Source organism: Vitis vinifera, chromosome 19, assembly GCF_030704535.1.
Source record: "Vitis vinifera cultivar Pinot Noir 40024 chromosome 19, ASM3070453v1".
Classification (NCBI taxonomy): Eukaryota; Viridiplantae; Streptophyta; class Magnoliopsida; order Vitales; family Vitaceae; genus Vitis; species Vitis vinifera.
The window spans coordinates 575,410-587,421 of NC_081823.1; the positions used below are offsets into that span (position 1 = coordinate 575,410).

The following is a 12,012-nucleotide window of genomic DNA, read 5'->3' on the forward strand; positions in this document are numbered from 1 at the left end:
AAATGGAGGAAAAGGACCAAAAGGCCAAAAATAATTTCAATTTTTTTATTTAATTTATTGTTAAAATTATGGAAAAAAAATCAAATAAATTAATAAAAAGTTATATTTTCAAGCACTTCATTCAAAAAATCTATGAAAACTTTAATTTTATCATAGAAATTGTTATTTATTTTAATGTTTAAGGTGATATTTAAATATTATGAAATCTTTTTTCTTTTTCTTTTTTTAATAATATATCATCTTTCCACAAAAAGGGATTCAAAGAAGGTGTGCGAATCTTTATATTTTAGATTAATAGAATGAAGCAGCCACCCTTTGTTGATGAAGCTAAATCTTTTTATTTTAGCTATACATTAAAATATTTTTTTTTTTTTTTTTTTAAGGGAAATGGCTTTGATGAGTTGTGTTTTTCCTTTCAAACACAGAGAAAAAGTAATTGAGGGTGAAAAATGTGTTTAAAAAATATTTTTATATTTTATTTAATCAATAATATTACATTAAATATTAATATAATGTAATATATTTAACTATATGTTATATAATTCTAAGTGGTAGTGGCTCACTATGAATCAGAAGTTTATGATCGACTTATTTACTTAATATGATTTAATAGTTTAATTTAAATTATTAAATATATTAAGTATATTAGAAAAATAGTTTGATATCTCCTCCTAACTTGTTTCCAAGCTTAGAAATATATCCATTAATCCAAAAGTCTCTTTGACGTACATTTATAATACCTAAGGAAAATGGTCCAAGGATGCCATGAATCAGAATATAACTTCAGCCCAAGATAGGAAAATGTAGTTGCCATGATGTGGTGACTATGTTTTTATATATATAATTCAAGAGCCATGGTCAGGGGTTCATGATTCGGATCCTATTCACTTCCACATTGATCAGGCTGGGAAAGCAGCCAGTCCTTGGTCGGTTCTAGTTGCTTTACTCAGCAGATCGGCCCATGTCTTTTGGCTACAGGAAGTGCAGTGTGAGGGGATAAATTAATTCTCTGGGTTCTCAACAGGTTTTACAGCTTGTAGTTTGAATGGTGAAGCCATTCATCGTGGATGATGCTTCCCGACACAAATAACAAATCATGCTGTTAAGAATGAGAAAATTAAGAGACGACATATGCAAGAAAGAATGTTGTCGAAATTAACCAATCAAGAAGATGGATGCATTCCTCTTTTGGCCTATAAGTAGTGTTTCTTCTTCCACTGACAATTTCCAAGGCAACAATTCCAAACCTGTAAACATCTGCTTTGTCAGTTAAATAGCCCTGAAATGCATATTCAGGTGCCATATATCCACTGCAAAATGAGGGTATGATTTTACACAAATTTTCCATTTGATATGAAGGATAAACACTGGTGATCAAAAGCAAAAATTTCTAGGATGTGGTTTCCAAAGTGATATCAGTATCACTGCTTCCTATTTGAGCTAAACGGAAAGATAGATAATGATACCGAAATTATCAAAGCCATAAAGATCTGGATTACCTGAATTCTGAAAGAGTAAGAAACCATTGACATCCATTCAAAACAAAGAAAAAGCCCATTAACTAAATATCAGGAGATAGTGACTCACAATGTACCAGCAATCCTAGTGCTAATGTGGGTGTTATCCTCTTCATCAAGTTTGGCCAAACCAAAGTCAGATATTTTGGGGTTAAGATTCTTATCAAGCAGCACATTTGTGGCCTTGATGTCTCGGTGGACGATCTTCAGCCTTGATTCTTCATGAAGATAAGCCAACCCTCTTGCTATGCCAACACAGATCCTGTGTCTAGTTGGCCAATCCAATTGTAATTGACATTCTTTGGGGCCTAAATCATCATATCAACCAAAAGTTAGATGTAAGAAGCACTCAAATCACACAAGTTCATATACATGTAGTTTTATAGCAGAAGCAATTGAGTAAGGCACGTAAGCAGATGTGAAAAAAACGGACCAAACAAAGCATGAGTGAGGCTGTTGTTTTCCATGTACTCGTATATCAGCAACAACTGATTTCCTTCTATACAACAGCCATAGAGCTTCACAAGATGAGGATGTTGAAAAGCAGAAATCATGCCTATCTCATTCACAAACTCATGGTTTTCCTTGTTTTGCCTTGGAAGAAAGCTGCTTCACTGCAATTATGGTGCCATCCGATAAGAGGCCCTGCATTTGAGAAATAGTGTCTTCACTTCAGTATAAAGTTTTACGAGAACAAACTGCTTCATGAACAGATTAAATGCATAAAATGAGGGAAAACTAATTATTGTGCTGAATACCTTGTAAACAGAACCAAATCCAACTTCTCCAATTTTGTTGTTAGCATCAAAGTTGTTTGTGGCAGCCTTAATTTGCCTTAGGGTAAACAAATCAGTTTGCTGATCTAGACCCTTTAAATCTGTAGAAGAAGCCAAGTTAGATAAGAAATATTTCTAAAAAACGGTTGCAATTATTTCTACATTACTAATAGTTTGAGAAGGATTTTGATGGATTTTGATGGATTATAACTGTATCTTCTACATCCAGAGAAATCAACCCTGATCAGATACCATGTTTTGGCATGAATGCCAGCAAACCAATCCACTGCTACGAAATCAACAATCAAATGTTTTGATATACAACATTTTTCATAATCAGTACCTTGTTCCAATGTATATTTGCGCCTTAGGCAGCCTCTCCACCAAAGGATACTGATAACCAGGAAGATAAGAAGAATGACTCCAGCCACAATGCCAACCACAATGCTCACAGATATACTACTACTGCCATTTCTGGAAGGAGGTAAAAAATCTGCAGTAAGGAAACAGGGTTAGAACAGATACACAGATGGAATGGAAGCTTTTAGGCAAATGATGGCACAAAGAAAAACAAAATCCAACCATTAGTAATGCTGCAAAAAGAGACTAATCATAAAAAATATTTTATCAACGTTTATTCTTCAGAGTCAAAGTTAAATAAACATGAAAAGATGCTCAAACTGTTGGCAAATTTCAGAAGAGCACCACATAAAGAGCGATGAAATTTCCCATGATATAGGTAGCATCAAAGAAGAATCATTTGAGATTATATATATATTAAAACAGATTTGTGCCAAACCCTTCAAAAAATAATGAATCATGTCCATGTTGGTTCCAAGTGCCCTAAAGAAAAGAGGAGTTGTGCAGACTGAACCAAATCACTTAACTAAAAAAATGTGTAATTTGAGAAGAAGTAGACGAACAATACCCTTTTGCATCCCAACTATTCAAAATCGTTGAACTACCAATTTCCCCAAAAGTTTAAGCTTAAACTCCCTCATGTGTGGCCCCATACCCACAGGTGGAGGGACAAACAAAATTTGGATTCATATCCCAATAGAAAGACAAAATTTGAATTCAAACAAATAGAGGAAATGCAATCTGATACCATGTTGAACTATTAATTTTCCTAAAAGTTTAAGCTTTCAGGATTTGGGCTCAATATGCATATTATGCTTCTTAACAAAAACGATAAAGAAAACAAGCTCAGAAAATGCGTGGCATACCAGGGTCCACAGAAACAGCTGATATAAGAGGACCATAAATTCCTCTAACTGGGATACCTGTAGTCCCTTTCCCAGCCCAATAGAAGCGAATTTCCAAGGCATTATTAGTCACAACTGCAGTAAAAAATTTTATGATTTCCTTACCAACACCCCCTGCTTCATCCTCAATATTGAAATCCTTGAGAACCAGCTCATGCTGCAACAAACCACACCAACTATAACTCAAATTTTCATGGTGCTAGAAATTGAAATAGTGACCCAAGATTTCTCTAAAATATTGTGCAAAAAAATTGAATTTTTATAAAGGTGAAAGTCAAGAACTCAAAATGGCTTGAATGCAAAATGCTAAAGTTTCTTAGTACTTTTTAAAATTAGAGCTTTGGTTGGTGAACATGGAAGTAATGTGATTCATTACCTGAACATAAACATCAAACAAACGCCTTCCAAGGCTGCTATATGTTTTGTCATCAGTAAAGGTGATCTCTGCAAAGTGAAGCTTTACTGTGTAGTTTCCATTTTCCAGACAAAATCCATAAAAAGTGAGAGACAGGGCAGACAGGCGTGCAGTTGTATACAGTCCAGAATTTTCCATGGTGAATCTAGACATGTTTGTCCCAATGAAGGAGTCCGTGGGACGGTCATTGTCCATGAAGTGACCAGTGCTGCTGAATGCCCAGTTTGTTCTACTCTGATAGAACTTTGATGGTCCACCAGAATCTGTATCATCTTCATATTTGGTATTCCCATCAACAATTACTTCTTTTCCACCACAATTTATGCGCATGGAGTAAAACTCTGGAAAAAAAAGCCACAATAAATTGGTGAAATTGAACAAGCAAAGAAAAAGGATATTTAGAAAAAGGTACAAGAAAAGACATCCAGTAACCACCCTTCCCGAACTTTTACTTTAATCAGCAAACTTGCAACACTGTTTTGGACTGTATACCGATCCATTTTTAATAGATCATGTGATCCAATGGCAAGATTTCAACCCCAAATGCATTAGCAGTACCCTAAATGCACAAGGCAAAGCACTTGAAAGGAGAATGCCTATCTTGAAGAGATTTTGAGACAGTGTGCTGAAATGTGGGTCCTCTACAAAGCTGGTCTGATGACAATCTAAAATCCCTTTATATTCTTACATTAATTTCATTCTTTTGTATTTCTTAATTAACAACGTCAAGATAACATATGATATTTAAACTTACTTTTTGGGTAATTAAAGCTTCTCAAGCATGACACGATTGATTGGAGCCAAAATATGTGCTCTAATGGCACATATTCGATATGATTTGTGCACCAAAGGACATTCAAATCACCCAACTTGACCTAAATCAATGCTAAGGCCCTAGCCATGAGTTTAATCTATACTTTGGAGATTTATCTCAGGTTCAAGGGAAGAAAATTGTGCAAACTGAATGACTTTAGATTTTGAAAGATCAAGAAAGGGCTAAATGAGGAAATAAGTGAGTCAAGACTCAATGAACGTAAGGAAAGGCAAAACAAGGATATCATGAGGTTTGAGGATGATAAATGACCATTATGGGGTAAGAAAGAAGGCAAGAAAGCATGGGAAATGAGGCATGAAGCAAGATTTAGCTGCATGGAAATTTAGAACTCAAAAATCTGATGGCATTATATACTCTGACTTTGAGGACAAATTTGGAGCACTTTATGGAGTCCATTATATACATACTATATATCGTTTCGAAGCTCGGGAAGTCAGGAGTCCAACGCTTCAAACGGTTTGCAAATCGGAGCTGAAATGAAGAAGTTATGGCCATTTGAAGACAACTGCACCAAGCTGGAGGGTCATTTCGAAATTCAACTTATGAATTCGAAATCCACTTCGAAATGACACCAATTTCGAATTCACCCACTGCCACTTTGATGTTCCGCCTCCTCTACCTCGGGAATTGCATCTAAAGCACTCCATCCGCCCTAGGTGGACCCCACATGACTAGAAATCACCATTTTATTATTTTTTAATCATTTTTAGGAAATTATTTTGTAATAAGTGGCCAATGAGAGTGTGCCACATGTTAGGTAATTGAGGATATTATATAAACTCTCTCAATTCTAGGTTTTAGGAATCTTGGATTTTTTCTGGAGAGTTTAACATTGAAGGTGGAAGAAGACGAGAACTTTGGTTTGTTTTCTTTTTCTTCTTTATTGAATATATTGTTTTTAGTTTCTTTTTATTCAAATTATGGATTTTTACCCTATTATGGATTGTGAATGTGACATCACCCCCATGAGAGGCAAAGAGCCAACTTAGGGCTTGAAGCATGAAAACCTAAGGGTTAGGAAACCTATAGGGACAATGGGTAAATTATTATAACAATGAGATTAATTATTGGTTGGGTGACAATTTATCAATTTTTTTATCCTATCCTTGTGAGTTCGTTTAGGGAATGATACGGTAGGTTATTGATTCTTGATAATTCTTGATTATTAGTTATCCTCGTCTTACCTACCGTTATTTGCCCCTAAACAAATCTATAAGGAGTAGGAAGGGTTAAAAAGCCAAATCTTAAATTGATAATCAATCTCATTCATTTGATGGTTTTAGGAATCTATTTTAAAAAGGAAAAATTAGGTTTCGGATGCAATTTTGAGTTATAGAACTCAACTTGATCGCGAGTGGCCAAGGATCCCAAAACCCTAAGATCATATTACTTAAAATACCCTTGTTTTCTCTAATTTCTATACCCTAGGTTGGATTGTGGAAAACCCCAAACTTGAATCAATTGAATTTAAAAATCAATATTCAATTTTTTTTCTTATTAATCCAATTTCTTTTACTTAGTTTCACATTATTCACATATTGTTTTTCACTTAAGGATTTAAACAAAAACAATTCATTTATTCTAGTATTGACAATTTTCATAAGCCAGTCCTTGAGAACGATACCCGGAATACTACAAAAGACGTAGTGACTCTTTCTCTAGTTTTTCTTGACCAGAGTTACTACGTAAAAAGGCTAAGTATTTTGGTACAATAGAGAAATTCGGTCAACGATTCCACTGAGAAAACAACGTAATGCCCAGCAAAAGTCAGCATCACAACATCATATTTGAATATTACATGACAAGGAAAGAATCGTAGTGCTAGAAAAAGATTATTGGCTTCAGAAAAAATTTGTTTATTCGAATCCTTAAAATGGTAATTATAAATTTCTGTAGAAAATATAACAATATTGAAAGTTTAGATGCTAAACAGACGATTTTACACAGCAAAATAAAACTGAAAAGAAATATCTTATGTCAGATGAAAGTATTCTTACACACTCCGTTCTTGACATCCTCTTGGGCTTTCACTAGTAAAGTTATTGAATGAAAGATCACTGCACCCAGAAGTCGCAGTTTAATTCATCATTGTTTTGCATGCAGAATGAACATCAAATTAATAAATCATGAACATACATGAAACAGAAATTGCATACATAGTATTTGATTATCTAAACTTTATTTCTAAATAACCTAAGAGATGAAGTGTCTTGTGCCCTTAGCTATGCAACACACAACAATTAGCTCAGTTGTTCTTTTAAGAGTGGTCCTAAATCACTTCAAGCTATAGTGCAAAGAACTATTACCCTAAGCCTAAAATACTCTACAATCCATCTATCCATCCTCACATATCACCCTCTTTTTTTGTCTAGAATCCAAGTTATATGCAAAAGAGAGTGGGAAAAGACTTATTGCTTTTTGTTGCAAGAGTTTTCAATGTGCAGCTGTTGTTTGTGTCAAGGAATGAGGAAGTCATGTTTTGCATGACAAAATTTGTATTATGTCTTCACATATAAAGTAGGAACAGTTTTAATCAGATTCCTTAGTAGCACAGAATGAAAGAACTGTTATCTCTTCCAAATTTTAGAACTAACAGAATGTTTGCTACCCAAATATGTTAAATATTAACCGATAATCAGAATTCATGGCCAAACAGAGAATCAGCATTCAAAGCCAAATTTATTTGATGTAAGGATGCAAATATATATCCATTAAAACTAATAAAAAGGTAAAGGCAAGAAAGTAATAAAGGCAAATTGATGGTTCAACATGTGATGAGTAGGAACAAACAAACAAAACCACAACAATATATAAAGCATTTGAGAAAAAAATTTACTAGTTGTCTCCTCTTTTCAGCATCCAATCAGGCATGGCTCTAGTTAGCATGTTTCTGGTAAAATTCCTACATAACATTGATATGTCCAACTTTAGTATTGCTTAAGCAGTTTTCTTCACTACAGTAACATCTGAAGCATGACAGGAAAAATTCACTAGTAATTCCCCTTTGAGGACCAAAATTAGTTTTCAGTCGATCAGGATGAGTTTATTCAGTGTTTTATGAAGGCTTTTAAAGCCAACATATGTGATTTAGTCACTTGATCAATTTGATCCTAGGCTCTAAAATCTCCTGGTTCATTTAGGCCATTAACTTGGGTCTTTTAGATTAACCTTTACTTGTAGCACATTGGGCTTCTTTCTTCATTTAGACTGTTAAACTCATCTTTCAGATTCAGTATTGAAGCCTAACCTATGTGGTTTAGTCTTAAAATCAATTCAACTCCACATCCTCTAGCTTTCTTAGTTCATTTAGGCCATTACATTGGTTTTTCATTTCAGACTGTCAATTTTTAGGTAATTTCACCGCTTGGAATCTGCTTGAATAGTTGTCAAAACCTGAATAAGAAATTTTCATCTGAAAACAGTCTGCTTACATGTAATCTGCCTTTGATACACCAACAAAGCTGCTTGGAATTTCTCCAGTTAGTTTGTTAAAATTCAGATCTCTGCAGGAGAATTGATAAACAGAATGCATTAAAAATTGCTCTACACCGAAAGAGTCGAACTCCTGAGAATGGAAAAACAGTACCAAGAAGCCAAAATGACATGCTGAAACGAACAAGTATGAAGTTTATGGAATTGTGTACGCATCATAACAATTTCTTAATAAGGCAAATGATACAAAGTAGGAGCTATGTCTCAAGTTCCATATACCACATAACTGTTTATGATTACCACTTGTCACTGGATACTGGCAGCTTATACATTGACCATCTGTTTCTCTTCTTGGCTCAAAATACTACTCTAGGTGCATTTCAGATGGTCTAAATTATCTGCGAGTAAAGATTCCCTTTCCACATTTTGTCCAATTAAGAATCTAGATCTCAGAAATTATGACAACTAAACTCATAAAGCCATCCACTTCAGAAAGACAAAATGGCTATTTATCAATTTTTATTTGATATGTCATGAAACACACATGATGAATAGGCAGGTGCAAACAGCTACGTGTGTGCTCATTCAATAAGCAGACTCCTATTTAGCAGTGAATATGACACTTGAAGAAGCATTTATGAAGTTATAGAAAAGCCAGACTACTAGGAGTCTACCCAACATGTCTCCAGGGTCTTATTTTCTATCTATTCATACAAACAATGCCAGCGCTAAGCAGCTTATTCGAAATCCAAATTAGTCAAAACACAAAACTACATTGACCACTCAAAGGATATCACAAGCTATGCAAGAAGTCATAACATGAAACAATCTCTGAATAGCAGAAAAACATGTTTCAAAGAATCTTAACAATTAGTCTGCAACAGGTAAAGGGGAAAAGAAACTAAATATATACTGACAGGGTTTTCAATTTTGTCATTTCCCCGAGGTACTGGGCCAACAATATTGCAACTCCTCAATATCCTGCAATCAAATCAAATACATATCACTAAAAATCTTGAAAATATGTTCTATGTGCTGTGTATTATAAAGGGCATTCAATTCAGTGTTTTCAAGTTTCTCATATCACTCAATGGTGGAAAAGTTGTTGCAGTTCCATTCAGGTCACTGATTCTCCTGCACATAGAAATTTAATAAGAAATAAAAATATAAAAATTTCAATCCATTTAAATTATCAAAGCTATCGCATAGAAGAGCTTTACTCACAAGTCGGTAATTTTTGTCAAAAGGGCAATGCCAGAAGGAATTGGCCCACTGAAAGCACTCCCTTAAATCACTCTGTCAGTAGCAAATTTCAATTAGAATATGTGATTATAAATGAAATCAAGCCACTCTACTAACTCAAACATCAGATTCAGCAAAGCTCTCACAAATTTTCAAGTTTTGTCCAGTTCTGTATAAAATTGGGTATCTTTCCTGTGAACTGATTATCTGCAACTCAACTGCATTGAATTAAAACAAAGAACCAATAGCCCCAATATCAGAATTAACAAAAAAATGGATGTTAATTCATGCATACAAAAACCCGAAAAAAAGAAAAGACACTTCAAAATCTTACAAGTCCTTCAATGTGGTAAACCCTGCAAATGTTTGTGGTAACTCCCCAGTGAAGTTGTTCGAGCAAAGAAGTCTTCAACAACAAAAAAATACAACCAAACCATTAAACTCATCAGCCTTAATAATTGAAAAAACCAGTAACGCCCATAACTGGCAAAATCTACAAACAAAAGGGTCTTACATTCTCTCTATACTGGGCAGATTCCCAAGCTCCGGAGGAAGAACCCCTGATAGCTGATTGAACTCTACGGTTCTACGCGTATCAAATCCAAACTTTTGCATCAGAAACAATAATTCTTAAAAGATCACATGCTGAAAAGGGAAACAAATGGGCAATTAGAAGTTTACAGATATGCAAGAGTAGAGATGTTTTCAAGCTCTTTCGGAATCGAACCAGTTAACCGGTTCCCAAGCAAAGATGTGCAAAAACACCCACATATCAAATTCAAAAAAAATAAAAATAAAAATGAAATGCTTAAAGATTTATATTGAATAAGCCATCAAAATTTCAACTACATGCACATAGATGGAGAGAGAGAGCATACATGCTTACTAGTTGCATTGTACCCCATTCTGGAGGGATTGAACCGCTGAGTTAGTTGCGGGTGAGGTCACTGTGATGGAGATGAATTACAGTTATTTTAGTTGAAGTCCTAAATGGGTAATTTAGGAAATGGGTGAGGGCAAAATTGGCAGAAAAAATAAGTTAGAAAACTCACATTTCTTGGAGGTAAGGAAGCTTCGCCAGCTCTGGTGGAGGAGATCCTTGGAGATTCTGAGACTTGAGGACTCTGCAAGTGATAAATACTCACGTTAACGGTTATTAATAAACTTGTGATCTTCAAAATATTCTATAAAAAAGAAAAACCTAGAAAACGCTGGATTCCTGAAAAATCGGAGGAAAAATGAGAATGAAAATAGAAAGAAAAATATATATATATATATATAGCCCAAGAATTCGATTGGTAAAAATATAAAAAAATAAAAAAAATAAAAAAAAATAAAAAAAATCTCGCTACTCCTCACCAGTCAGACCACCTAAGGATCTGCTGCTTTTGTCACCCACTGGCCTCCGAACATGTATTACTGAGACCCGACTGCAGGCTTTTTAAACTTCTGTAGCTAATTAAAATTGAATTTACAAATCATATATTAAAAAAAATTGAATTTATATTATATGATGTTTCCCATAAATTATCATCTTGTTTGGTATGATGGGTATGCCACGGCCCTATTGGCGTAGAATCCTAATGGAAACAATTTTGTTTCATGTGTCACATCCACAACTTTTTTTTTTTTTTTTTTTTTGCCTATCAAACTTTTAGATTGGCTTTGTTGCAATTAATTTGAAGCATTCTATATTTATTTCAATTAATTTGTCAATTGAAGGCTCTTTAATACATTATATGTCTTTGTCATCACATTAATTAAAGTCGTATCTTTATTTTCTGTTGTTATATAACATTCTGATTAACATATCATCATTTAAGCCACAACTTGCTCAAATGATCTATCATTTACGCATTCATCATTTTTTGTTGTTTTACAATATTCCAATTAACATATCATTTTATATAGAGTGGATGTAGTTGTTCGAGAGTGAGAGACAACGACTTCTATATGATAAATTCTAATGCTACAACTTACTCAAATGATTTGTCATTTAAACTTTTATAAAGAGGCAAAAAGGTTATGGAAGAATCTTATCTAGAGAGATCCACACTTCTCTACAAACGAATAGAAGATAAGAGAATGATGTATTGAATTCTATACAATTACAAAGAAATTTCATATATACTCGCAAACAAAAGTTTCTAAATAGTTCTAGAGTAATAAGAAACCTTCGAGGTTCCCAGAAAATTCTAGTGTTCATCTATACAGGTGATGACCTCATTTGATTAAGACATAAAATATTTGAAAACGTTATAAATATTGTAAACAAAGTTTTCTTTTTTTCAAAATCTTTGAAGTTTCGCTCTCTTTGATTAAGACATAAAATTTTGCTTATCATAGCAAACTAAGTTGGGAAAAGGTAGGTGAAACTAAGAATAGTTCATTTCAAGCACTTCACATATGAGTTTTTGAAAGACGAACAAAACTATTGTTATACGAGTCTAATAAAAAAATGAGAATAGCTCATTTTCAAGCACTTGGTATAAAATTTTAAAATTTTGAAACTCACATTGAAAAATCATTA

General features: G+C 33.9%; 1 pseudogene; it reads right to left on the minus strand.

Annotated features, from left to right (window-relative positions):
* Positions 1-761: 761 nt before the first annotated feature.
* LOC100258871 (probable leucine-rich repeat receptor-like serine/threonine-protein kinase At3g14840) lies at positions 762-10,312 on the minus strand (annotated as a pseudogene).
* Between the last annotated feature and the right edge of the window lie 1,700 nt (positions 10,313-12,012).